Source organism: Hippoglossus stenolepis, chromosome 1 (genome assembly GCF_022539355.2).
Source record: "Hippoglossus stenolepis isolate QCI-W04-F060 chromosome 1, HSTE1.2, whole genome shotgun sequence".
Taxonomy (NCBI): Eukaryota; Metazoa; Chordata; class Actinopteri; order Pleuronectiformes; family Pleuronectidae; genus Hippoglossus; species Hippoglossus stenolepis.
The window spans coordinates 21,686,029-21,712,889 of record NC_061483.1 but is presented as its reverse complement, the minus strand read 5'-3'; the positions used below and the strand labels follow the sequence as shown (position 1 = coordinate 21,712,889).

General features: G+C 40.2%; 1 long non-coding RNA gene across 1 annotated transcript in view; it reads left to right on the top strand.

The window, feature by feature from the left end:
- LOC124852062 overlaps window positions 1-26,325 on the top strand; it is a 39,614-nt gene extending 13,289 nt beyond the window's left edge. The window contains exon 3 of the long non-coding RNA XR_007032814.1: window positions 25,702-26,325. This is a non-coding gene — a long non-coding RNA (uncharacterized LOC124852062). The remainder of the gene's footprint in view (window positions 1-25,701) is intronic.
- The last annotated feature ends 536 nt before the right edge of the window (window positions 26,326-26,861 follow it).

Here is a 26,861-nt window from a genome sequence, read left to right as displayed (position 1 = left end):
TTGTGCAGCAAGACAAAACTAAAAGGCTGCAAAGATATAACAGTTCCCATTTCAGGAGAATAGTTTCAGTGCATTCTATGAATGCATTAATCATCATTGGTGCATTAATCAGTTCTAAAGTGGTGATTACACAGCTGTCCTGAATTATTTTCATTTTACCGCTTTCTTTTTTTTCCCCCAGAGGGAGGGGGGGGGGGGATCAAGACATGACACTTTCACACTGTCAACTTGAAGTGCTTTAGCACCAATTGGACGGCGAGCTGTCAGCTTGGAACCAGCCTTCAGGAAATTTAGCTCCAGAGGGAGAAAAAAACGAGTTGTTGTGAACAAGAGAGCGGTTGCCATGGTGACGCCACGGCAGACGGGCCGGCAGAGCTGCTCGCCGGTTTCTATGGGCCGCAGAACGCCAGACTCGGGGTGAGGAGTAGCCTCGGCCTTAACGAGCGCTGTGAGCTGCGTTGATGAGCCACTGATGGGCCTCGCCGCTACACCCGGGCCTGAGAATGTGTGGAACGCGCATTATTTAAATCCCTCGTTTAAACCTGTTCAAAATGCAGGCGAGGATTTCATTCACCGTGCACAGATTTTACAGGCTCCTCTTCATATGCAGATTAGTGTGTTTAATTGTCGCAGCGCCTAATTCTCGATGTATGAGAGGGAAAGAGGAAACGCATCCGAAGATGTGTATTCAAATGAAATATTCAAGGCTCCTAATGAAATATTCTGTCAGTTTGGAGTTTCTATTGGCGCCTCTGCCAGTGGAGCTGCTTTTAAGAACAGAGAGAGAGGGAGAGGGGGAGAGAGAGGGGGAGAGAGGGAGAGGGAGAGAGGGGCTGCTTTAATGAGCCTCTGGGCAGCCTCCACCAGTCCTCTAATCTCAGCCGGCCCTGTTTGTTTAGTGGCCTTTCTTCTTTGTGTGCCGTGGACTTTTTATGGCACAATGACGGACCAGACATCACATTAATAGCTTGTTGAAATCCTCCGCGCCCTATTTCTGTCTTGACAATGCGCAGGATGATCATCTGACATTTCTGAAGTCAGCTTCCCCATCTTGATGTGTATTTCTGATACGCTCAATCATGAGGATAATCATGTCTTGTGGGCATAGAATATATTGCATTTTTTTTATCTCTGCAACATTTTCAATTAACAGGGAGATGGAAATTGATATCCCATCAAATTTGATCAAAAAAGGGTGATGATATTCTCATTGTTTATGTATTTTTTTACATGTTACTAATGGGCGTATCCAGATTGCTTGATTAGGGACACATTGGATGTGTTAATTATGCCAGGAGGAAAGGAGCTGGAGTGTTAAATGACTTCACAATGCAGTGGCTCATCTACTGAAACCAGAGGAATTTTTCAAGATTTGAAATGTAACGGGCTTTGATTGTGTCCTGAGGAGAAACTTCAGACGAGAAGAGCAGTTTTAGACTCAAAGAAGGAGCATGTCAGAGCCGGCTTTTAACACATTTCCTCTTAAGCTTCAAGATTTTAAGTGGGTGTATGGAACAAAGCAGCTCACCTCTTGGTTATGCAGTGCAATCAAAACCATTTGTCAAACAAATTTAACCAAATTCTGAACAATTACATCACCAACTCACTGGCTTTAACTAAAAATAAAATTGTTTTATTTTGTATTGCATTCTCAAGTGAATGCAATACGCTGCTGTACAAAGCAGCGTATTGCGTACAGCACTAAATATCCCATTAAAGTTTTGAAAAATATTTATTGTAGTTGACAATTATTTGCAATTTTGAAAGTGAATGACTGTCAGCTTGATCGAATCAGCAGAACTTACTTCCTGCTGCTGCTCACTGTGTGTTGCCTTTTTAAAGTCCTTGGTAAGAGAAAGTATATTTGTATTTTTAGATCCTGGCACACAATCAGGAGTCAAACAAATAAAAATGGATGAAGATTGTATGAAAGATTTGTCTTACTCATCATGTCAAACCAAACCAGTGTAAGGGTTTGGGTTCCACCTCTTTTTGAAGAGGTGTTTTCTGTTTACATCCCTGTGTTTCATGTTTCACACTCCGGGTTCTGTTTCCTGTTTTATTTTGTAGTCTGGGTTCTTGTGTCTAGTTTTACTTCCTGTCTGTGATTGTCTGCACCAGTTACACCTGTGTCCCATTGCCCCTGCCTTCCCTGTGTCTGTATTTAAGCCTCTGTGCTTTCCTTTGTCCTTGTCGGATTGTTGTCTATCGTCGTTGTCCAAGTGCCGTGATGTCCTGTCCTCCTGTGTTTCTGTATCCCGTGTCTCCTGAGCTCCAGTCCTGTTCACCTGTGTAAGCCTCCTGTGTTTTCTTTGTGCTTTTGTTTCTTCAGTCTTACACTTTGAGATTCCTGCGTTTATTCTTATTTTTCTGTTAAAGACTGTTTATTAAAAATACTTTAGTTCAAACTCTGCATCTGGGTCCATCTGCCTCACAAATCCTGACAACCAGGGCTGATTATTCAGATAGGTTCAGGTTTAAAACAGTTTTTTAGCTTCAGGTGCCAGAAATGATAACTGCATAGATGAAAAGTAGAAAATTCAGGCAATTTTTTTGAAATTGTTATATTCTAATATCTGATGTACAACTAGTCAATTTCAATCTCGGAGCCCATTGGCTCTGGGAGGTAAAGGCCAATATTTTGGGGCTTATCACATGAATTGAACATTTCTCCACACAAAACACAAACAGTGATACTTTTTGTGGGTGTTTGTTGTTCAGACAACATTTTGGCTAATACTCTACCAACAGCTATCTGCATATCAATGCAGATAAATCTGAAAACCAATAGCCGATGCATTTCAGTCGATGTGTTCCACCTCCTTTGCTCTCCACACAGACTGTTTACCTGCAGGCAACCAGAGCCTGCTCAAACGTGATAAGTCAATCTAGAAACATTAACCAGCCCCATTATTGTCCCTTGCCTACAAATTCTACATATTCACATGCAAAATGTGTTTGTAGAGCAGTAGTACATTTTGTCACTTGTGTCCTTAGTATTGAATTGTGCTGCATTAATTTATATTATCCTGCCTAGAGACTGCAGATGCAAATGGGTTATAGCTAACTCTGGCTAAAAGGTTGTGTTGTGCATGGCCCCTGTTGCTATCAAACTAATTTGGAAGTAGTTCAAGGGACAAAAAAGTTAAGATTTATAATCCTGCATATTTGGCACTACTGCAGTTTACATGGTAGATGTGAACTAGCTATTACACTAGCTGCATTTTAATGAACTAATCAGGTGCTAAGTAGCCTGTAATCATGACGGGAATTACAGTAATCATGTTAATTTACACTGTATATATTCAAAATATTTGTTGGTTATGAATTCTATTACTGTTGCTTTTCAACAACTGTCCTTGATAGGTTACTTTTTGCAAAATGAGTAGAAGATCTATAGTTACAGTACAGTGGCCAACCTGCCTTCAGACTCTAGCTTGAAGCCTTGCATAATGCTTTCTTCTCCTGATCTTTTTTATTTTTCAGTATTTTAAATACCACCAACTCTGCACAGCAACATCACAGTTTGCCAAGTATGGTTTCCCATAAATATCAAATCATTGCATGGGTTGAATTAAATTATCACTGAACCATGTTTTGTAGAGACAATTGATGAGGCTGGGGCAGATAGAAAATGAATGAATGAATGAGTAGAAAAACGTGTTTCAGAGCGCTATGTGTTCTGAGTATTCTGGCCTCATACACAAAAAAACAAACACACAGAACTGTGTGTGATAGAATTGTGTTTGTGTCTGAACATGACATTGATATTATCTGTGATACAATATTGTTTCTATGAAGCAACATTGAACCTAATTAATCACTGCAGAAAAGAACCAAATCCTATTAGTAAAACAATGTAATTAGCCTATCTGCATGCATAGAATGAAACATGGGATCCTAACATGGGGTGTTTAGTGATTAAAGATGATTTATTGGGACTATTTAAAGAATAGGAATTAAAACAATAAGGAATGCAGTGCTCACCCTGCTGTTATTCCTGAGATTGTTGAATTTGAGGAAAACATGTTCCCAGTTTCTACATAACAAAACAAACACTGTGATTTTTAATTTGATTTTAACAAAATTCATTGTTTTGTCCACAAGAGATGAACAGAGCCACTAAACTGAAAGTATAAAAATCAAAGCCACATGTCTCCTTTTGTTGTGCACTTCCTGCCAATGTACAACATCAGTGGCAGCTCAGATGCTGCAATAGTTTGTCTGAGAGTGACTTATTTATTTGTGGATATAGAGCCTCTCCCTTGTGTTCTCCCCCATCTTTCAAGTTAAACTGTTCCTCTCGAATATTCGGGCTTTTCTTCTTTGCCTTAATAGGACCAGTGGCGCAGCAGATGGAGCTTTACAATGAAGCGCGTTTGGAAAATTAATAGTCCTGAGGTGCAGAGCGTTGCATGATGCTTTTATAAGTTAACAAATATTTAATGTGTCCTTCCGAGGAGAGAAAATGCATGAATAATGCATGTAGCTAAACTAGTGTGTTACGCTAGCTGGATGAGTAAAGTGTAAGAAACCTTTTCCTGTTAGACTGACAGATGGAGACATCTGTTTAGATTGTGTGTCTCTCACACACAATCTAAACAGATGTCTCCTAGCTGAGTGCTATAACCAGGTTATCAGTTACCAAGATTTCAGTGGAGTAGACTATCAAATGTATTATATTTTCAATCGGATTCATCTTCTACTTTTGCCACTGGTATATACTGTCTCAGAATTCAAGATTCACTCCATGAAATGCTTACAAAATGATACATGATAAGTTGTTTGTATTCCTGGTTCGAATCCAGATTCCTTTGGGGGGGTTTCTGCGTGGAGTTTGCATGTTCTCCCCGTGTTCACGTGTACTCTGCTGGTACTCCAGCTTCCTCCCACACTCCAAAGACATGCAGATTGGTGTGAGGTTAATTGGAGACTCAAAATTGACTGTGTAGGTGTAAATGAGTGGGTTGGCCCTGTGATATGCTGGCGACCTATCCAATGCTTCTCGCCCAATGTCAGCTGGGATACGCTCCAGCCTCCTTGTGAACCTGCAAGGTATAGATAATTATAGATATTGTTTGTATCTTTTTTAAGAACTGTAGTAAATCTTGAACTTTATATGGAGATTTTTTTTTCATTGAGTTACGATTACATCAATTCTGCTGCATACGTGAATTACAAGTTTTTCACATGTTACATGTCCGTACACTGATAACAGAATTATTACCAACTGCTCATAGTCACAGTCTTCCACTTAAGATCACTACATATAATGGCAACAAAGCTTTTCCTGCATTTGGGTACAAGAACTTGCAAAACTTTGCTTCTCTTGTTCCAAAGCTTGAACAATGAGAAGCATTTCTTTTTATTAATTGTGACAGTTCTTTAATAACGTGTTATCCGAATGTGTCAATTTCTTTGAATTGTGGGTGACTTTTTCAATTGGTTCTTGCCGAGAGGTCCGACCTCCCCGTTCTTCCGCTTTGGTGGACATTGATTTCAATTTGATTTCGCCCCAATCCTGAGCACAGTCTATGAAACAGAGCCTGGATCCTGATGATAAGAAACTCTAGATACGTGAAAACAGCCTTCCTCTCTGTGATAATTCAACATGATTACAAAAATGTCTGGGCGCTCTATAGCACACATTCCTTTATGATTTCAGAAACAGTTTTACTCCTCACTTGACCCCTTATTCTTTGATTTTACTCAGAGCTCTGTGTATTTCAGGTGCACCTACCTCAGCATCCCAGCAGATGAGACATACCGTAGATGGAATGAAGACTTCTATTTGACATTGATGCACCTTTGTGGTATTATATGGAAATTGGCCGAGATGAAGGCGGAGGCTGTTTGATGTGCAAATGATGATTTTTGGGGCACTGGAAATGTGCACACCACTGCTTTTCTGTTAATTGCCTTTCCTGTGGAGTCAAGAAACTTTATTAGAAAAAGAATGAATGTGAGCGTAAAACCAAATTCCAAGGTTTCAACTATTGGAGGACGTCGTGTTCTCAACGTAGCAACACTGAATAAAATTCATATTCATGAATTTACAATTATGGACTATTTAGATATCTACATTTTTATGTCAAACATTGCCTAAGATATGCAGTGATACAAGAACTGGTCAGTCACAGTAAAGTCACAGTGAATTAAGCTATTTTTTAAAAGAAATGCAACATGTCTTTAGTAGTAAACTGCACTGCTCCAAGCTTTAATCAGTTTCTCAGGATCAGACATCGACAACCCTTCTTTTATTGATTTTCTTGGACTGCAACAACAATAACTAAAACTATAATAACTGTTATTGCACCATGCGTATGGTCTTATCAAGTATCACTCTGACCCAGTGTCTACACTAAAAAAAACATTACAGTAGCTACATATCAGTGTAACCTGGTTGGTTTTGTGACTGGCTGGTGTTATCACCCTGCGTTCTTCACCACTTCTTCACTAGCATCCTCTCAGTGACCAGATAAGGTGCACACTGGGGTGGTTTTGGTCAGATATAGCCAGTTGATAACTTCACAGACAACTTTACGAGACTGTTTATAAAGGATGGACAACGCATCTGTCCACTTCCTCCCACTATCCAGAATGGAGCCATCCTGGATATATGCCATTTTGGCACACTGACAATACGTGTTTGCAGTTGTCTTATAGGCTATCTGCATTCTTATTCTGTGAGGAATTACATGGTAAAAACATGTGAGCTGTATATGAACCCAAAAAGCCTAAACCATGTCTCTACTCATACAGTGCGAGTGCTCTAGGTGCACACTGTACAGTGTCACTGTAGGAAACCATGAGTTGTTTTTACTATGACTCCACCAGCAGGAGATAAGAACATAGGCCACTTATGAATTTTCAGTGGTGTTTTTGCTGTGTTCTTTTTTTCCGTGTGTTGGTCCGGTGTTCCAGCCCCACTGCCCTCCACTCTGTCGCTGCGGGGATATTATTATTTCCTTGCTCCTTCGGCAGCCTTTGAGACAACAGCTCCATATTTGGCATATTGTTGCTTAGTAGTCATAACAAGTGAGAGATGCAGGTATCGTCTCTTAACACTGCAAGAAAAAGCTTATTGATGTGTATCATTGTGGTCTATAGGAATTCAGCTGTCGTGAGTGCGCAGTCTGTTGATATTCCAGATGTGTTGTGTATTATCAAGATATATTTTAAACAAGTCCATTCACATAATGAGTCCGCCGTCTCCCGAATGCTGAGCGATCCAATGCATCAGAGTCCAAGCTGTGCTGTACTGAGGCGCTGAGTCATTTGCTCTCTTAGCACGCTCACAGCTGCCTGTAGATAGGGCTTTGTCTTGTGTTATAAGCAGATATTTGACACGAAGATGGGTGTTTTCTGTGCCTGGGAGGAGTGAGCAGTAAAAGGAGTGCAGTAAAAATTGCCAAGGTTGACTAAGGACAGATAAGAGCCACAAATTTATTATAATTAAGCGAGCTGCCCCTGCCTCTCAAGCTGTTGTACTATCTCCTTCCATTAAAAGCAGACCAGAAGACCAAAAGGAAGTTAGGGGATAATAAATAATTATCGACCAATTAGGCCAATATCAGGTCTAATCTCAGCAATTGTTGTCACATCAGTTACCTTGAAATGGGGACACTTGTATGACAATAGAAACTTGGACAGTTTCTATGGACATACTTTACAGTTAAAGCAGTCACTAAGAGGCCTTTTACAAAATATTCTAAGGTTCCTTTTTCTAGTTTTCTTGGTTTTTCCAGTCAAATATCCAATACATTTGAATCTGCTGTTCACTGGATTGTTGCTAATACACCTACAATTATTTTAATGCATTTAAAGAAGAAAGGGTCAGAGGGGAATAAGGGCAAACTTGGGTCTTTTCCTGTTGGAAGAGTTGGTCACTCGTCCCTTTGCTGAGCCGTGACCTCCAACTGTCAAGCTTTTACATTGCAGCAGAATTTGTTCTGTATTGCAGGGTAGAGCTAGTAGCCTGTGTGAAAGTATTAAGTAGGCGAATGTAAACAAAACGTTACCCGCTCAACGATGACTTGGAAGATTTGAGAGCTTACAAGAGAATAACAGGAACAGGAATTACGGTGGTTAGATATGCCTTGATGTTTGTATTTTTTAAGAGAGAACTTTACTCAAGGGAAAATGATTTTATGATGATGAGTAACCTCTAACAATACGTTTGGCTGGATTTGCTGTAGTATAAACATATATCTGATCTTTTTTTAGTTAAGAACTGTTTTTTTTCTCACTTAATATTGCTGTCGGGTGAAGTCAGGTTACATCTGTAGATAGTGAGCCAGTTATCCGAACATGCTTATGTTTGCAGCTTAGTTTGAGCAGATAAACAAACTCTCCTTATTTGCAGACAAACAAAGACAAATTACCTTTATACAAGCTGATATTTTGTTTCATACGCTCTATTTTGGGATCCAAAGAAATCAAACGCTTTACTGGTCTGCCATGCTTAGGTGTGATGTTTGAGGTATGATTGGACAATCGCCGCTTGATCTAGTGGAATTCTTTGTTTTATCCTGTGCGTGTGCGATCATCCTCAGCAGGCTGTCCACAGGACATAAGCTAGACCCTGACATATGCCCAACTGTGATTCTCCAGATACATTAAGTCAAATTAAGTCAAAGGTAATTTACACAGTATGTGGACAAAATTGCTGAAAAGTCTTTAAATATGAAAATAAAAGAATATACCTATCAAGGTCTCAAACTCATCTTGAATTGAAAGCCAATGAGGAGATGTAGGACTTACGCAATTATTTCAACGTTTCTAGTCTGAACTGTTCCAGAGATTATGTGCCAGCCCATTGAAAATCCTAAATACAACCAGCAAAATATTAAAATCAACATAGCACTTGACAGTACATTGAGGCACAAGAATGGCAGTCCTGCACGTGTGTGTGTATGTGTGTGTGTGCATGGGTGTGTGTAGGCGAGGACAATTGGCTGTTGTAATGTATGGACACCCAGACAGAAAGGTTCCTGAGGCCCGGCCCTGCAGTGTGGTGTGTTTGGTGATTAATAGGGGTACAGTTGAGGAGGGGCTGCAGGATCATTAATTGAGCTCAGGACCTCATTTGCAATGTTTTGATGAAAATGACGAGAGGAAGAAGGGTTGAATGTGTCGGGGCTGGGTGGGACGGCAAGGAACTTTAATGAAGGCAAATAACTGACAGGTTGGCTGTGTGAGTGGGTTTACAGTGGATGTGTCCTGTGTGGTGTGTTGCTCACTTTCTTCTCTTAAATCTCAACATTGACTAAACCACAGACGGATCCAAATATCTTCTTTTCACTGATGTACAAAATATTTAACCTTGTCAGGCACAAACGCACAGTTAAACCTTGCCTGAGGGAAATGACATTGTCCAACAGTAACTTTATCTTATAGTGCTCTACTACCTCTTTGAGTGATGAATGGTTAATTGATCCAAAATGGCAAACGTCACAAATGCAGAAAATACACCTAGAGGGAGAGTGCGTGAAAACAGCCTTCCTCTGCCGATGAGCTGCAATTAGCACTCCGCGTGTGAAGGGCTGAATTGTGCTCAAGAGGAAAGTCACTCTGTCGCGTTTGCCTGATTGAAAATCAGTTCTCATAAACACTGCCATCACCTTTATGGTCTTCCAGACAGTTTGATCCCCAGGAGCCGTAATAAAAACCCAGGGGAATACGAGGTGACATGCAGTTGACGTTTTGCGATAAGAAAGGAATGATAGCCCGCTTTGTCATGAATGTATTTCCTTCCATTGACATTAAAGATTGAGTGCTGTAATTAGTATGTGAGCTGCATTGTGTAGATCGGTCTATCAAAATACATTTTTACAAACGGGCAGATTTTTCTGCTTCTTCGACCATTAATTGTTCTTTTGAACACTGATGAGTGATTGTTACATAGTTCCATGTAGATAGATTGTGCTAGAATTCAATGTACTGTGCACTCATTTATTCCAACCTTTTCATAAATCTTCTTATTCATCCCCCCCAAAAAAATCTCTCCACCTCCTAAGAGCAGAGGCTCAGCATGAGATCTTCAGGCAGTGCGGTGCTGAGCTGGGCCTGTTCATTGTATCCCCCAGAGGCCGAGGAAGACCTTCTCCCATAAATTCTGCAAGCCAATTGCATTGCGTTTTACTGACTTTTTATTCTGCTTTTAAAGGCTCATCTTCTACTTTCACCTCAACAGTGGTAAAAGGCTACAAAAAGAAGCTGTGACCCATTGCATGTGCGCAGGAACTCATTTTCATTTCCGACATGCCTTCCTGCCCACATCAATGCGTCTGCAAATATTTCAGACATAACAGAAAATGAATCTATTAACAAATGCAAAGTTATGTTTTCAAAACTTAAAATGAATCTGAAAGTGAGATACTTTAATTAATGAAATAATATTTATAATATTTAATATACATTTTAATCTACTGGAACCTCACTTGTGGCATTAGCATGCTGCACGACAACCATCTGCAAAAAACACGGATCAGAATTGTGTGACTGCTTCTTTGTGGTATTTTATTCAGGGATATGTTAGCAGCCATTGTTTATAACATCAGGTCCATCTTACTGGAACAATGAATTAGAATCCATTCAGTGTCATTTGTTACGTTTCTTTAGAGGTAATAATAATTCATAATAATAATTCATAATTTTGAATTGCAGACATGATTTGTAATCTAAAGATAAAGGTTCAAGACAAGTCCGGGCCAATACCCCAGAGATTATGTTGTAATTGCAATTTTCTGACCTTCAGATAACGTGTGGACACAAAGGGAAGATGTTCAAATTAAAAAAAACGTTTTACACAAATGACAAGATTGAAGCCATGACTGCATTTTTATGTACCTCGAAAAGTGACTCATAAAATTTGAAATATTTAGGAAAACGATATATCTATCTATATATGTAGAAAAGAAAAGAACAAAAAGAGACATTTATGATTATGATTATTGTGTCCCGTTCCCTCCCATATATAAAACTTATCTTAAGGCAAACACAGAGAATGTCTTCATTGTGCTGCAAAGACACATTTTGAGGGACAAATAACAAATTGTCACTGAGCTTGATAAATGCATTGCACACCCTGAGTTTGCTTCATAGGAAAAGACACTTCAATATTTCACCATGTTGAATGTGATTAATTTGAAGCAAGAGCTCTCTATCTGATAAGTTAAATCTACAAATGGTACCTGAATGTTTTTTTCACTAACTTATATATAGAGAGGTATTCACATGTGAAAACATTAAATTGGTAATGCTGGAAAATGTCTACCCATAACTTTTTTAGAAATAGAACTTGATCGTATACATTTTTTCACAAATCAAAAGCATTAATCTTGACTTGCACTTGCCACTGATCAGGCTGAACAGAAAACACGGGGCGCAATTAAATCTGTCCATCAAAGCTTTCTTTGTTAGACAATTGTCTCTCTGGAGAAGCTAATAACACTTAAAATAGAAACTATGAACAGTACTTGGCATTATATTGTGATATCATTGTCTCTTGCTCATGAAAGAGGTGTCAAGTAAAAAATAAACAAAACTAAAAATAGAAAATGAGACAATTATTCCGATTTAGTGTGACACGTTGCATCTGCTCAGTGCAACTGAATGTGACAGGACTAACTTAGCTGCTGTTCTGTTTTTACTCTGGCCAGTCTAAATGCAAAAGAGATGTAGACAGAGAGAGACGGCTGAATTTTCTTCCCAGGGTTCCTCTAACTGTATCTCTCAAAGAAGCGGACTTTAAACCCCCTTAAATGGATCCAATAACGGAGAGGGCTTTTCGGTGACGCTTGTGTAATTGTGTAACCCTAATTTTCCTGGCACGGAGGCTCTGACAGAGGCCTGTCATCTCCCTTAAGCCTCTTCTCTCAGCCACGATGCCGGAATGAGATCTCGTCTTAGCTGCAGAAATGCTGAAAGTAATATAACAGACACCAAGAGAACAAAATCACCTTCTTACAGAGAAATCCCTCGGAAAAAGGGCTTTAGCTTCCATATCTACGCTGGCCTCTCAGCTGACATGATGCAGTGAAGAGGGCTGCGCGATACCCACTCACGGTGCGGTCTCACAGATGAAGGAAATGTTTCATCTCTCATGGCGACGAGTGATTTAACGTCACAATTTCCTCAGTGACTTATTCACATGTAGGCCTGCATGTGCAATTATTCCCTGGTACGCTGATGAAGAAAACGAGCGCTCTGGCTAAATTCACCTGGCGTGTGCCCCTCCCCCCTCCCCATGCCTCTCAGACCGCATAAGCAGCAGCGGCAGCATCCTCTGGCACGGCAGTCTAATGTCTCATAAATGTTTTATGGCAGTGCATGATAGTGCAATGACATCTGGCTATTCCGTGTCTAGTTCAACTACTGCTAGTTCTTTGAGAGGAGCTCACACTGTGATGAAAAGAAGTCTATTGTCCCTGTGACTTTAGTCAAGTCGGTGGAAACTCTGTGGTGTCAGGCTCTGAATTAAAATGAACAGAATTAATATGGAGACTGTTTTGACGTAAAATCTAACGTAGGACTTCTGCTTTAGTTGTTCCTAATCAATTAGAAACAGCAGCCACTGATGTGAAATTTTCCGATGTGATTATTCTGACATACATAAACTGTTTTGGATTAAGAAAAATAGATTAAGACAGGATGAGTGTGTGTCGTGAGTGCTTGTGTGTGCGTGTTGGGGAGGGGGGTGTCTAAAATTACTGCAGATAGTAGCAAATCTCCCCCCTTTGATCTTTACAACCATCAAAGGGATCCGTCCTCCCAAAGTCAGACACCCAGCTCCGTACGGCGCTTCGCCTCATACGCTTTGAAAGAATGTCAAGCAGCATCTCTTCATTTCTGCTGGTCAGTAATCTCTTTTTACACAGAAACACTGTGAGGTTGTTGCTGCCTAGATCACAGGCTGCCAGCCACTAGCACGTAGCTACCACAATAACAAATGTAAAAGCAAGGTGCTGCCTGCAGCTATCGGTGTATGAATAACATGAGATGGAAAACACTGTTTGGCTCCTCTGATGCTTAAGGCCATGAATGAAACTGTAAATCCATTTTCCAAGAAGTCTAGGCTTACTCTTGCTTTCATATACCCTGTGTTTTCTTTACCACATTCATGTGTTCAATATTATTCATGAATCTTCTAGTCTATTACTCTATGAGCGACATTTGTGTTTTATACAAATTTCAATTTTTACCTTTGTCAAGGAGGTTATGTTTTCGCCCCTTTTGATTGGTTGGCTTGTTTGTCAGCAGTGTTACTCAAAAACTACTGAAGGGAGTCCCATGAAACTTGGTGGAAGGGTAGGACATGGGCCATGAAAGAACCCATTCAATTTTGGTGAGGATCTTTCAAAGATGCATAGATCCTGATGGAAAAAAATCTGGCATATCGAGGAGACTAGTTTCTATGAATGTGCATTTTATTGCAGCTTGACTGAACTTAAGGGGACTTAGTGTTACCATTGCTCGTTTGTCAGACTGTTAGCAAGAATGCTCCAAAACAACAGAACTTATTTCTATGAATTATTTTGGAGGAGTGGTCCATGCCCCAAATGAAGAACTCTATATTATGGAGTAGATGTGGCTGATCCAGGATTTTTCTTCCTGCATTCCTTATCATGGCGAGATATGGCGTTAGCCTTGGCGGTGGTTTGGGTTCTCCTAGTGCCCCTCTAGTTTACTCTTTAATGCCTGTTGTTGACAGTTTGCTGAGGAAAGAGCACAGTGATCCAATGGGGAACATGAATATTATACTTCAACATAAGATAGTGTGTAAGTCATTAATGGCCCTGAAACTGAGACCAAAAACAATGATACAAATCCACATCCACAATCTCGTATTACAGAACAGGAAGAAGAACCCTCGACTGGTAATTACTTTGCTTATTTTACCTTTGGTTTTCGGACCCTGCTCATTAATCTTACACTAATGATGTCTTTAGACAAGAAATGTGCCTTTCCATGAATAAAATACACCTAACCTTGGAAAATGGTATCGCCTCCCCCAGTATCTACTGGAATGTGCTTTCTGCATTAATTTTACAACTTTTAAATCACCTTTTAATCCCCCATGACTAAGTTGCTGGACTGGAGCCCAATGGTCCCTGTAGCTATTTTTGTAATGTCAAAGTGGCAAAAACATTTAAACCTCTCTCTGTACCTCCACCATTTTTTTTCTTCTTGCACAATCACACAACCAACAAGGTCAGAGCAATATTTACAGTTGTAACATGTGAGTATAATTGTCATTATAGCGTTAGATACTTTGGGTGTGATTTATGTGTCTTAATTTTTCTCCACAGTACGCAGGAAAACGTGACTTATTAATAATTTGAGATTTCGGGAGGACCTTGAAAAGGGAGCGTGGAATTAATCTTCCTTTGCCACATTCCATCTCTTCTGTCACTCTTCATTTAGGCGACTCCCAGCAATTTCTGCCAATCAGTGAAATTTCAAATCGGTGTAGAGTAATTTGTCGTTAATCACAGTTTAGTTTAACATCAACAGTACAGTCTCACTAACACCAATGACAACCACTGACCTGCTTTATGCTTGTAAGATTCATTCAAATGTTGTTAGGCAGCTTTCTCCAGATATTTCTCAGGACGTAGCCTGCTGGTACTGGTGCGCAGGACTAACTGTAGACAGTGATGGCTTGTTTTTTCCATAATGGAGGCGACGACTAAGTGAAGAGACGTTTAAAATTGATCTGTTTGCTGAGCAATGGAAATCCAATCCACTGCAGGATTCAATCGCTGGACTAATGTGATGATAGCTGAACCCAAACATTTACCACTGGCCTATTTGTCATTTTACCTCTAGTGTCAACCATAGATACAGTCATTCATTTTGTCAGACGGACTGTTCCTGCTCACCTTTACATTGTTGCAGTTAATGCTTTGATCATTCAAATTACTCAAGGGTAAAACAATTATATATCTGTGTCTTTCATTCCACCAGAGTTTGAATCATCCTTTTCTAAAATTTCAATGGGCAAAACTGCCACACTGGTGCTATTCATAGTTGCTCTGTCTGCATCAACATTACACGGTGCACGACTGAACAAGACCTACCCGAGATCCCAGTGTTATATCAACATCATTAATCTATTTAATAAAGCAGTTCATTAAGAATGCAGACAAGAACAACAAAGATTGTCCTTTGTCCTGCTATGTGTCCACTGAAGCTTGTAGTTTTATTTGTAGATATGCACAAATTAATAAACATATTCGTATCATATGTTGATTACACTTAAATGAACCCTGTGGAGGTTCTTTGTAAACAAACCAAAAAACACACTGAAACACACCATGAGGATCCTGGAGGTCGAGTAAACATGTTGAATAGATTTCCATCTACATGAAACATTTGCAAAGGTGATTGTTTTTTACATATTTACATAATGCATTGTTTACATCTATGTTTACTACCTTGCAGTGTTCTCTTTCAATCACACTTTCAAACACACAAAAGCCTGCAGCAGAATTGTGTGTCGTGCAAATACAAACAACAGAGGCTGGATGGACTCATAAAAACACAGTGCTCCATTGTGCTACTGGTGTTCCACGGGGTACCTTTAAATAATGCACTTTATTAGGGACACAGCAAAGAATAAAAAAAGCTGTTTTATTTTATTTTTCCTTCAATCTCTTGTGTCCATCAAAGTTGTTAGATTTTGCGTACAGAAACATCACGTGTTAATATCAAGGATCGGTGTTTCTTGCCATCAAATCATTGATAGTTTTGCATTCTGCGCCCTACTGAAGGTCAACCCTCTGTCCCTCTTGCACTGCTGTTATGGTGTCCATCTTCCCTTCAGGGAAAGTGACAGGTATCTGCCAGTAATGACTAAATCACTTGATAAAAGATAAATAAATGTAAATTCAATTATCCCTGATGCTTTCAACGGCTTTCACGCGACATTGGGAGTGTGCATGTGGGAATTTGTCGTTCAGGAGACATTGATTAAATATGCCACACACAATTAGCCCATCTAATCGAGTGTGTCCTCCTCTCCTGTGGAAAGGTGATGTCAGAATTTTATGGGGCATTAGGCAGTAGTGCTCCTTGTATTTTCTTAGAGATCACCAGAGAGTAGGAGCACCAGGGAGAGAAGCCCATTTGCAGGCTGTTTCTGTATAAATAGGGAATTGTGAGGCCTGCAGGGTAAAGAGAAGGCTAACTGATCCTTTTAGACCAATGTCAATACTGATACCCATCACTGTTTGCACTCGCTGCAGGGTCCATGGCCTGCCTGTAATGTATGTGGCATCTCGGTGATTGAGAGAAGAAATGACAATGAGACGAATTAGGAGTAGAGGCAGAGATTGGCTTGCCTGATAGCTCCTCATTCCTGAATGCAAATTGTCTCCTAATACTTCTAAATAGAGAGTGTCGCCCTGCCGAATTAATGCTACTCTTTCGACTAATGCTTTGTCACGGACATCAGGATGTGGCTACTCTCCATGATTAACTTCACTATATGTGAGGTCCACTTAAGAGTTATGTACTCGAACACCTTTTTTACACCAGAATTAGCAGGTACAGACAAGCTTCTAAATGCATTTGAACCCGATAAAAGGTGATTGACTCCTTTCCCCTAGCCAGCAGAGGAGTTTGCCTCTCACCTTGCTGTCTTGCCAAATTAGCGCATTCATCCGGGTGTCACATTTCCATCAGTGCCAATCGAGCCAGTAAAAACCCATGTCTACTGCAGAGTCATTTGAATGAATATCGATTGCCTCAATTCCCATTGCAGACAAAAGCCAGATGCCACTGAGGCTGTTAGTGAGTTTATCAGATGCTTCAGTAATTTAAAACAGTCCTGTGGAATTTGTTTTCCTTAATCCTACTTTTTTATATTTGTGAAATATCGTCCTTCTTTTGTCATATCTGCACTATGCAAAGATACGTTATTAGTTCCCTTTCCTCTGCTGGTGTCTTCTTATAGCTATTGCCTCTTGCAAAGTTACCAATTCTTTAATTCATCCTCAAATTATTTATTTTCCCTTTCGCAACTTTCAAAGCTCATGACGTTTTATACACAAGAGATTATTCCCCCCAGTCCAAACACAATGTAGCATAAATAATTGTTAAAGGGACAGATTTAGTCATTTTGATAATGGCCTATGTTGAAGAAAATGATGTGTTGGGATACTGTAGTATTTATGTTTGATCATTAAAACTTTCTGACTTTAAAGTTTCAGTGTCTTCTCACAAATGTGTTTCTTTTTGTAATTAGTACAGTAATATTTCACAGTAAGATTAATTTTGCAGTCCTAATTGATTGATTTTACTTTACATGACCACTGTTGGCAAGTTTGCAATATTTATATGTTTTATCTGCAAATGAGGATGCCATAAAACAGCATCATAATGTATCAAATAAAAATGTCTTTAGAAGCTCGTAACAAAACTCCCTCAGGCAATTATGGGATTTTGCCTTTGATTTTGCAACGGCAGACATTATGATTCTCTGTCCGAAAAAAGGCGCTCCGACTTCACGGTAGCCTCCGTTAACCTTGTCGTCTTTTATTTCTAATACTCGTACTTCACGGCTGTTTTCAAGATGACAGACTGGTACGTGAGCCATCACTTACAGAGGCTTTCTCAGGAAGTTCACCACAGTGTGGGGGTTGCTGCTTTTGTTTATCCACCATGTGACTGTCATTTCAATTCTGAAGGTCAACGTATAGTTACTTGGTAGGGGTCATTCTCGGGAAATCGTTTCCATGACAACCATTTGCTATGGGCCTGATATGAAAACAGAGGATAACACACATTGGACACACACACACACACACACACACACACACACACACACACACACACACACACACACACACACACACACACACACACACACACACACACACACACACACACACGTAGATACCAAAAACATCCAAGTCGATAAGCTGTCTCCGAACGAGCTTTAGCTTTTCAGCCCACTTTACTGTGATATAGTGTAAAGTATCAGTGTGACGGTGTGTAATGGGAGGGACACTGCCGATGGTGTGCTCAAAGTAAAAAGGTGTAACTATACGTAATTTGTGGTCTGTATTAGACGCATTCCAGCCTATACGGGCATTCTAGTACCATAATACAAAAAGTTAGACAGCGGTGTGAGAAAGCTGAGACGTAAACTGGATCTACAGCTCCATTAGAGCCTGCAGCATTTTTGTGGGAACCTATTGATTTCCCCTTTAATATGAAACATGGATCTACACCTGTCTCTGTAGTCAAAGATAATGACTTCCTGAAGTGTAGATAGTATTTGCCAACCTTCCTTTAGAGGAGCTGTGGTTTAATAAATGCCCGCGTGCATGCGCAGTTGGCTCATGCAGGAGCCGGCCAACACGGGTAATCTTTACAATGGTATTATATTACATGCTCAGATGAACATTGGATTTTATGGTCTCTCGGTGCATGGTGCTCCCTCTCTTGCAGATGGCTTGGAGGGATAAGGTCTGCTGGGGGGGGGGGGTGCAGTTATTTCATGTGATAAATACTACTCTCATGCCATTATTATGCTGTCTCATTTCAGGGTAGAACCATAACTCCATGAAGCTAATGCATGTGTGCCTTCCTGCACACAGACACACTCACACACACCCGGATCGCACACTACACCACCAGCTCAACACCAAAGCTGCATCTTTATCCTTATGCGATAGAGTCGGATCATAACTTTAACTTAAGCAGGCATTCCTTGTGGTAAGGCTCGATGTCTTAACATGAGAGTGGATCTTACTCCTCCTGGGTGAATTATTGATAATATTTAGAATATAGCGCCACAGGGGAATACATTTAATGCACACTTTGTGTTAGGCACCAAAGACACACGATTATATTTAATGAGTTATTCTATTTACGGGATGCTCCTCTCACGTCGGTTTTGTTAAGGGAATCCAGGGATAATTGATGAAGGTGGAATGTATTTATTTATTTGTCCAGGGTAAAAGATACAAGTGTATTCTTGTGGGGAGAGGAGCCCTGTCTTATCCCTGCTAGTCACCTTCTTCACATAGAACTCACGGCTGTCACTGCAACCAGGACTCATCATTATTAAATGCCAGCTGCATTACACGTTGGGCTTAGGTTTAAGTGCAGTGATGCTTACCTCCAACCTTTAGTCAAAAATCTGGAAAAATAACAATCCCACATCAAATCTGCCATCTAAATTTTGAATTAGATTGGGCTTTCATGCAGATAAGAAAAAATGTAAAGTGAAATTTATTGTTTTCAACCTCGAATTGTTTTGTGTCTCCCTGTGTGTGGGGGTGTGTGTGTGTGTGACGCACACACACACACACACACACACACACACTTGTCTCCTCTTCTCTGGCCTCCTCTCTGAGATAGCAGGCAATAAATGTGTCACTCTGAGACCAAGGTATGGCTCTCAGGGAAATCTCAGATCATCCCTCTCAAATCATCCGTTAGAGAGGGAGACAGAGAGGTCACCGAATTCATGGCTTTTTTATGTTGTTTTTTTTTGTCTGTCCTTCACTTCTGTACAACCATCTGCTCCAAGGCTCAACCCACTTAACCAAACTAAAAGCCCTTAGGAGAAGGAGCGGGCCTTCACTTGTAGGGGTCAAGCTGAGGCTTTTTCTCCTGTGTTATCAAGAGTTCTGTAGGTTCAAGCCCAAATGGTGACACTCGGCTGAGGGATGTGGCCAGATTTTTATCTCTGACATTTCTCGTGAGGAGCCTTAGATTGACCACTTGGTACAAAAGAAAAAGTTATCATCGCTAAAGAAAAGCAGTTCCAGCAATCACATCGGAGAACCTAGTGTGATATGTGCTTATCAATTTAGTATTATTTAATATTGATAGGAAAAAGTGTCTTTAAAATTATGTTTACTTAGTCTATTTGCTGTGTGTTGAGGTCCATCGTAGAATTTTGTTAGGAAAGTTAACAAAATTTAAGCGAGTTGAATCTACAACCTCTGCTGCAGCACAGCATATGGGGCAAATGTCATCATTTTGCAATTTGCTGTTCAGCAATTGGGAGAGTTAGTAAATGAAAAGGTTCAGGAGTGCTGTGATTGTTTGTCTTTTTATTACGTTCACTTGTTCTCTTTTAGGTGACAAGTGAAAGACAAAGGATAGGGTAATGTGATGAGTTGTAATGTGATGCAGGCCATGCCTTAGTAGATGTCAGTCATTAGATTAATTCTTAGGAAAACCTTTAGTGAGGTTTCGTTGAAGCGAATATTCTGTAACTATAATTGCACCTGTTTGTAAATTAAGTCTGGCTCTTGTATTTTTTCAATCATCAATGTTTTGTTTTTGTATTTGGTTGATTAAATCAATTCCAGTACAAACACACAACTGATAGCATTCACCTGACATTTCACACATTTCCAACTGATCCGAGGCCGCTCAGTAAACACCAATTATTTGCTGTAGCTTTTGTTTGATTACAATCACCTACAGCTTGAATAGAGCCACCTTTTGTTTTCCATCTAACATTCACATGGCGAGGTAATCAAATACAAGAAGTAATAAATATTAAACATCGCAAATAGGTCTCATACATTATTTGCTTTTGACTCTCAGGTCTCCTGTCAAACGCCACCAGGTCTGTGAGATCCCGGTCTGCTCGCAGGATATCGGACCATGTGCGTCATGACAAATGCACCCTTCAGGAGCGCACTGAAATAGCAGCACATATGTCAAAAACGGTTCCTGCTACATTGTGACTTGTCTGGCTCGAGCCAAGTCCTGTCTGGCCATATGACTCAAATGTATTTTACTTCATTTCCCGCCGTTTTGATTTGGTTCCATCTGTTCTCACTCGGCGAGGGGCTGAAGACATTGCTGGACGCCCAAGGTTGAAGAGGCACACGGGCTGCTGACCTTTATGAAATGCTGGATGTCTGACTTCCAAATATCAATGTCTAAACTGCATGAAAATGCATGAAAGTAAAAGCAGCTCTCAGAATGAGCTGTGTATAGAACCGGTAAGCTTAAGTGTCCTACAGGCACTTGAAAAGAAGAGTTAGAAGAAAGCTTATGACTTTAAATATTCATTTTATGATATACATTTCCAAAGGCATTGTACCGGATAATGTTGCATTCAACGCTGTGGAAATTTCTTCTTTGTATTACTGTTTCATGTTATTACTGGCATGCAGGTCTACTTTATCAAAAGATTTAAGATGATCAAATGGCTCTTTCATGATAAAACCTGTGATGTTTCACAAACAAGATAATTACAAGTGTTTCCCTGCAAACACATCAAAGTGAGATGTGATCCCTTGATGAATTGGAGCAGGAGTTTTAAAATGCCGAAACAGGACGCAGGTTCACTTTGTAAACTCACCACAATCACCGCAATCTGGCCGTCTCTTCTCTCCAGGTTGGTGGGGGAGGTAATTACGGTTGAGGATACAAGTAAAATGTGCCACTTATTGGACTTGCGTGTCAGAGCAGGGTCCAATCAGGCAGGATAATGAGCAGCATGATTCCACAGGGGATCCTCCCCATGCTGTGCTGATGTGCGTTGGAAGGAAACATCTGGCCTTTATCAACACTCAGGCTCCAGTGAGACTGTCACTTCCCCAACCCCCATGTCACTGAGCAGGAGGAACGTTAGCGCAGGAATCGCAGTCCTCTACGAATCCATTTAATGCTTTTAAACATGTATCAAGAAAACCTGGAAGAGCAGCATTTCACCTTAGTTTACACAAGTGAGTAGGCGGACGACTCCCTAATAAAGCCCTCAAAAGCTCAGTACAAGAGCGAGAAGTATTGTAAATCCATTGAACTAAGGAGCAAATATAAATTTAAACTAAGCCGAGAGTGGGGTTACTGTTACTGCTGCATTCAGAGTCTGAGGGTTTAAGTCCTGGAAGAATTAAGAGATACAAGTTTTCATTCCACAAGCAGAAGAATGCTCCTGGCCTCATGCCACTCTGCATGTGTGCTCTGCTGTGAAATGATACAGCAAAATCTAAACGCCGTCTTTACAGTGAAAGCGCGACACGGGATTCTGTAATCAGGTCTCTCTCCAGCTCCCAGTCGGCTGGAAAATACGTGTTGACAAACACAAGCGCCGCCGATACACTGGGACACTGGGAAAAAGCGCGATGCACGGCGAAGACCTTGAAGAGGAGTAAATATCTACTTAAGTGTTTCCTCCTCGTGTGCCAGGCTCTCAGTGGTGGTGTAGCTCAGGTGCCACGAGCGGTTGGTAACGCTCGGATCAAAGGATGGAGTGTGAGGGACAGCCTCCTTGAAAAGCCAATGGATTCACTTTCCCCAGTTATTCCTGGGTCTCAGCCAGATGTAGTCCTGTCTGTAATTTCATTACCAGTCTTTAGAACATCTATTTGTTTTAGTGACATCAATGCCGAAGTTTACTCACCGTGCAAGCACCAGACGGTGGCACTAACTGTGATTTTTATTAAGATGTGTACTTAGTTCCTGTTCTCATTAGCATCACGCAGCAGCAGACTAATGTACGTTTGAGGTGACGGTGCTTTTATAATTTAAGATTACGAGTCTTAATAAAACACTCTCTTCATGCTTCATATCCACTGATCACCAGCGCCTGGGTCAATTGAGTAATTAAGAATTTAATTAAGCTTCAGCTTGGATCACAGTCCTCTAACGCAGTCGAGCCTTGTACGCTAAGCATCAGTAGCAGAGATCAAATGGGGAAGGGATGATGTGCCATGCAGGAATTTAGAGATGTGAGCTGTGTCGTGAAAAAGAAAGTGGCTTATCTGTGTGATCTCTGATCTCACTCCACCCGACTTAGGTTGTTATTTTTCTGCTTTCCCATATTACACTGTAGATTTCGGTGCAACCCTCTAAGGTATGCAGCGTTTCAGTCTGCATTATCTTCAGACCGCTCCCCTCATCATTACCAGCATGTAATCCAATACATTATATTGACTACTTGGGAAGCAGCCCTCACAGTGAATTGACTGTGTTGCTGTGGCCTAAAGTAGGCTAATCTCACCCAATGGTGCAAGAGTAAATGTTAAATGAAGCCACTCAACCCTGCAATATGAGAGTGTCGATGACCTCACCTCGTATCTCCATATGTTAACACACATGTTATAATGTTTGTTGTGTGTGTGTGTGTGTGTGTGTGTGTGTGTAGAGAGCACGGATCCTGAGGATTGTAATTCACTTTACTGTTTCGCAGAGTGTCTCACAACAGGACTACTCAAAACACAAGCCATATGTCATACATACATATATCATCCTGTCAATCAATGCTACATGGTCTGTGGTATTCAACCCATTAGGAGCAGATGCAATATATGCGTGTATATACCTTTAAGACTGGGTGCGACATTTATGTGCTTCTGTCTTTATAGCTGGATACAATGTGTGCGTCTCATCAGCAATGTCGTCGTTTTCAAGACGTGTGATTGATGACATACTTTGTGATGTAGTTTGTTATTTTTTAAAGCACTGTTCGCCTGCAGAAACGTTTTTTTTTAAGTAGCCTTTCAGACGATGGCTGATGAGCTAAGTGATGGGAGCAGATAACAGCAGAGTTTTTCATTGACGAAAACGACAATGAAAATAACAATGACGAAGATTCCGACCCTGCTGACCAAGGCAGTCAGTAAGTGAGATGTTTGAGGAGGAAGAAGGGGGGGATCTCGATGAGTTGGTCCTCTTTGTTGGTTTTTAAAGAAAACATTCTGTTTTTGTTTCATGCCTCCATCTGCTTCAAAGGCACGTTGTTGTAAACGTTGGCAATTCTGGTGTCTCCTCAGAATACCCTGTGAATTTAGTGGGTCGTTTACAAACAACGCTTACACCCGGGCCACACTGCCTGTGTGAGCAGCGCGGCTCAGGGGCGGCTCAGATGGCTTTATTTGTTTTAACAAGGTTTTGATTGCTATTGCAAGTCCGGAAGATACCTCATGCAGGCAGTGTGTGCTTATTTAGTGCCTTTGGTATAAATGGATTAAAAATTCAGTTTGAAATGTTGGACTTCAGGTTTATGCAAAGCCCGCTAGAGTAACTTGGAGGACTGATGTTTTTGGACAGCAGGGGACCGTGTCAAACACATCAGCATCTCGGCTGAGGCTGAATTAATCACTAATTCACATCAACACACCACTATTAAGATGCCCAGAAACACAATTAGGGCTGTGTGCTTCAAAGCCCTTCATCATCACTATTATAAAGCTTGTTAATTCAGGCCATAATGCAGTTACATAAAAAATAAACCTATATTACAGAGCCAAGCAAAATGAAGGCAGTAATGTGAGAAGTGTGTCATCAACAGTAAATGTGTTTATAAGATTTTGAAAATGAACAGCAAGTTCGGTACTTACTATGATTAATATCACTCATTATAATTTGACAATCTCTGTTGGTTACTAATCTATTTACAATGAAATTAAAAACTTTGTTGCGAGTATATAACTCTCCTTAGAGATGTGCACATGCAGAGGTTATTGATATTCACGTAAATTAAGAAAGTAAGAAGCGGTTACTTACCAATGTGATCATAATGGGTCCAGACTCTATTCTAAACAACGTATACAGGTTATATCCTCTAATTCTGTATCTTACCATTGAGACGCACCACAGACAGGTTAATCACTTGTAATTGCATAGTCTTTAAAATGAATGTCAGCAGTTGTTTCTGTCTGTTAGTACACACACACACACACACACACACACACACACACACACACACACACACACACACACACACACACACACACAGGTTTGTGTTCGGACTTTGGATTGACTTCCATTCATTGTGGCTAGCCTCACCAAAACTTCATCCCTAACCTTAACCTAACCACAATCCACACCTTACCTCTAATCTTAACAAACACCTCAGAAATTATGTTTAGCTTCATTAGGACCAGGTTTTGGTCTTCATGAGGTTTACAGGTCAGTGTTTATGCAGGAGAAGGCCCTAAAGAGTTAAACTAAACTGAGCACACACACACTCCGACACAGTCCCCAGGGAATGAATGAATGAATGAATGGACTCTAACCCTTAAACACTGACCCGAATATCAACTTTTTTCTCAATTGAGGACACAGCTTTTGTCTCCAATTGGACAAGCTGTCCCCAGTTGACTGTTGTTTAGATGTTTAGTCTGAAATTTGTCCCCAAAGGTAGCCCCTGACAGAAACGCACGCACACACACACATAGACTATCTGATTTACTGTTCTGTACACATTGTGCTGACACTGGAAATCTCACTATGCATCACAGCACCTGATGAATAGACCCACTGTGAAGTTATAGTTGAGTGGGTTGTAACTGTGTGATTTATGCAGGTTTCAAAGCTGCATGAAGACTGCTTACACATAGAGTAATATTTCTGGAGCAATGATAAAACTTTACTTTCCACATGTTTTATATTGTTTTTTAACAAATAGACAGTTGTCAGGGGCCAGACTTCAGATTAATGTGACTATGACCTATGGAAAAAACAAAGCATTCCTCTCATTCAAATTAGTAATTCAGACAATTACACATGAAAGCCACATTTCAATACACCAAATAACATGTTTTTAAGTAGCAGTAATGGGTCTATCTTGTTCCCTTTTTATATGGCAACAAACTCTATAGACGAGTTGGGGCAATGCTGTATTTTTCACCTGAGGTTTTTTAAATCCATCATCCATATAAAAATGTCCTTGCATACCAATTACCAAGCGCTTTATTTTTCTATTCGTTGCAGAAATTTGCGATAGGAGATAAAATGGAGTCGAGCAGTTACGATGATTTTGTGGTCCTCTCTTTTTGAACAAAGAAAAGGAAGACATTGGGTCCATCCAATCGTGAGAAGCCGTCAGGAACAAGGAGAACTTCATCCTCTGATCATGTAGCTGCAAAAGTATTCCAATTGCTCCTGAGTCTATTTCAGGGTTTCAGTGGTCCAGTTTTATGTGCTACCAGCAACACTGGGACAGCACATTAAAAAGAAGAAAACAACTTTCTGTGATCCAGTTGATCCTGAACAGCTCAAACAACTTTCTGTAACGCCTTTGACGGATGAGACAAATTCAGCAAATCAAACCTGTTTGGAAAACTTTAATGACGAAAGATTCGGAATCAGTGTGTAAACGTCACTGACACAATAGGAGGTGGTATTTATTTTTAGACGTTCAACAATTTTAGAAGGAAAATATGGAGTTGGTGTGTGAAAGACCTTTAATTCTCAATATTTTCTCATTACTCATATTTCCACCAGCACATCCTCACATGTTATTGGAGATTTTGTTTGTTGGAGGTAATTGTTACAAAAGCAACCTTGCAAACAATAAATAGATGCTGTTTAGCCATATTACAGCAAAAATGTGAACCATGAGTCATTGTTTTTAATATATGTGAATACAGTTTGCTCTAAGTGGGTCCAAAAAATCTAACAGAAACTCAACAGGTACCTAGGAGTTATTGTTCACGTTAATGTCACCAAGAAATATTATATAAGAAGCTTTACTATTTCTCCAATCAGCTGCCACAAAGTATTTACACTATGCTAAATATTCTGTGTATCAAAACCAACAGTTGTAATTACCAAAGTTAACTTTGGTTACTACTGCGCTGAATTCTGCTATTAGTGTTTGTTTGAAATTAAAAACAAATGAAAAGGAGATTCATAATTAAAGTGGTTTGCCACCAGCACAATAATGAAAATTTTCATTAATGATTCATGATTGTATTTTATATTTATTTCACAATTATATTATTCATTCAGAATTGGTTACTCATTTACTCTTTTAAATGTCACAGCAAACCGACTCGCAGGAGTTTACCTACACATTCATTTTGATTTATTAGTGCTCTTCCCTGAAAAGATGCACAAAGTCAAGAGTTTCCTTTAAAGGTGGAGCTGTA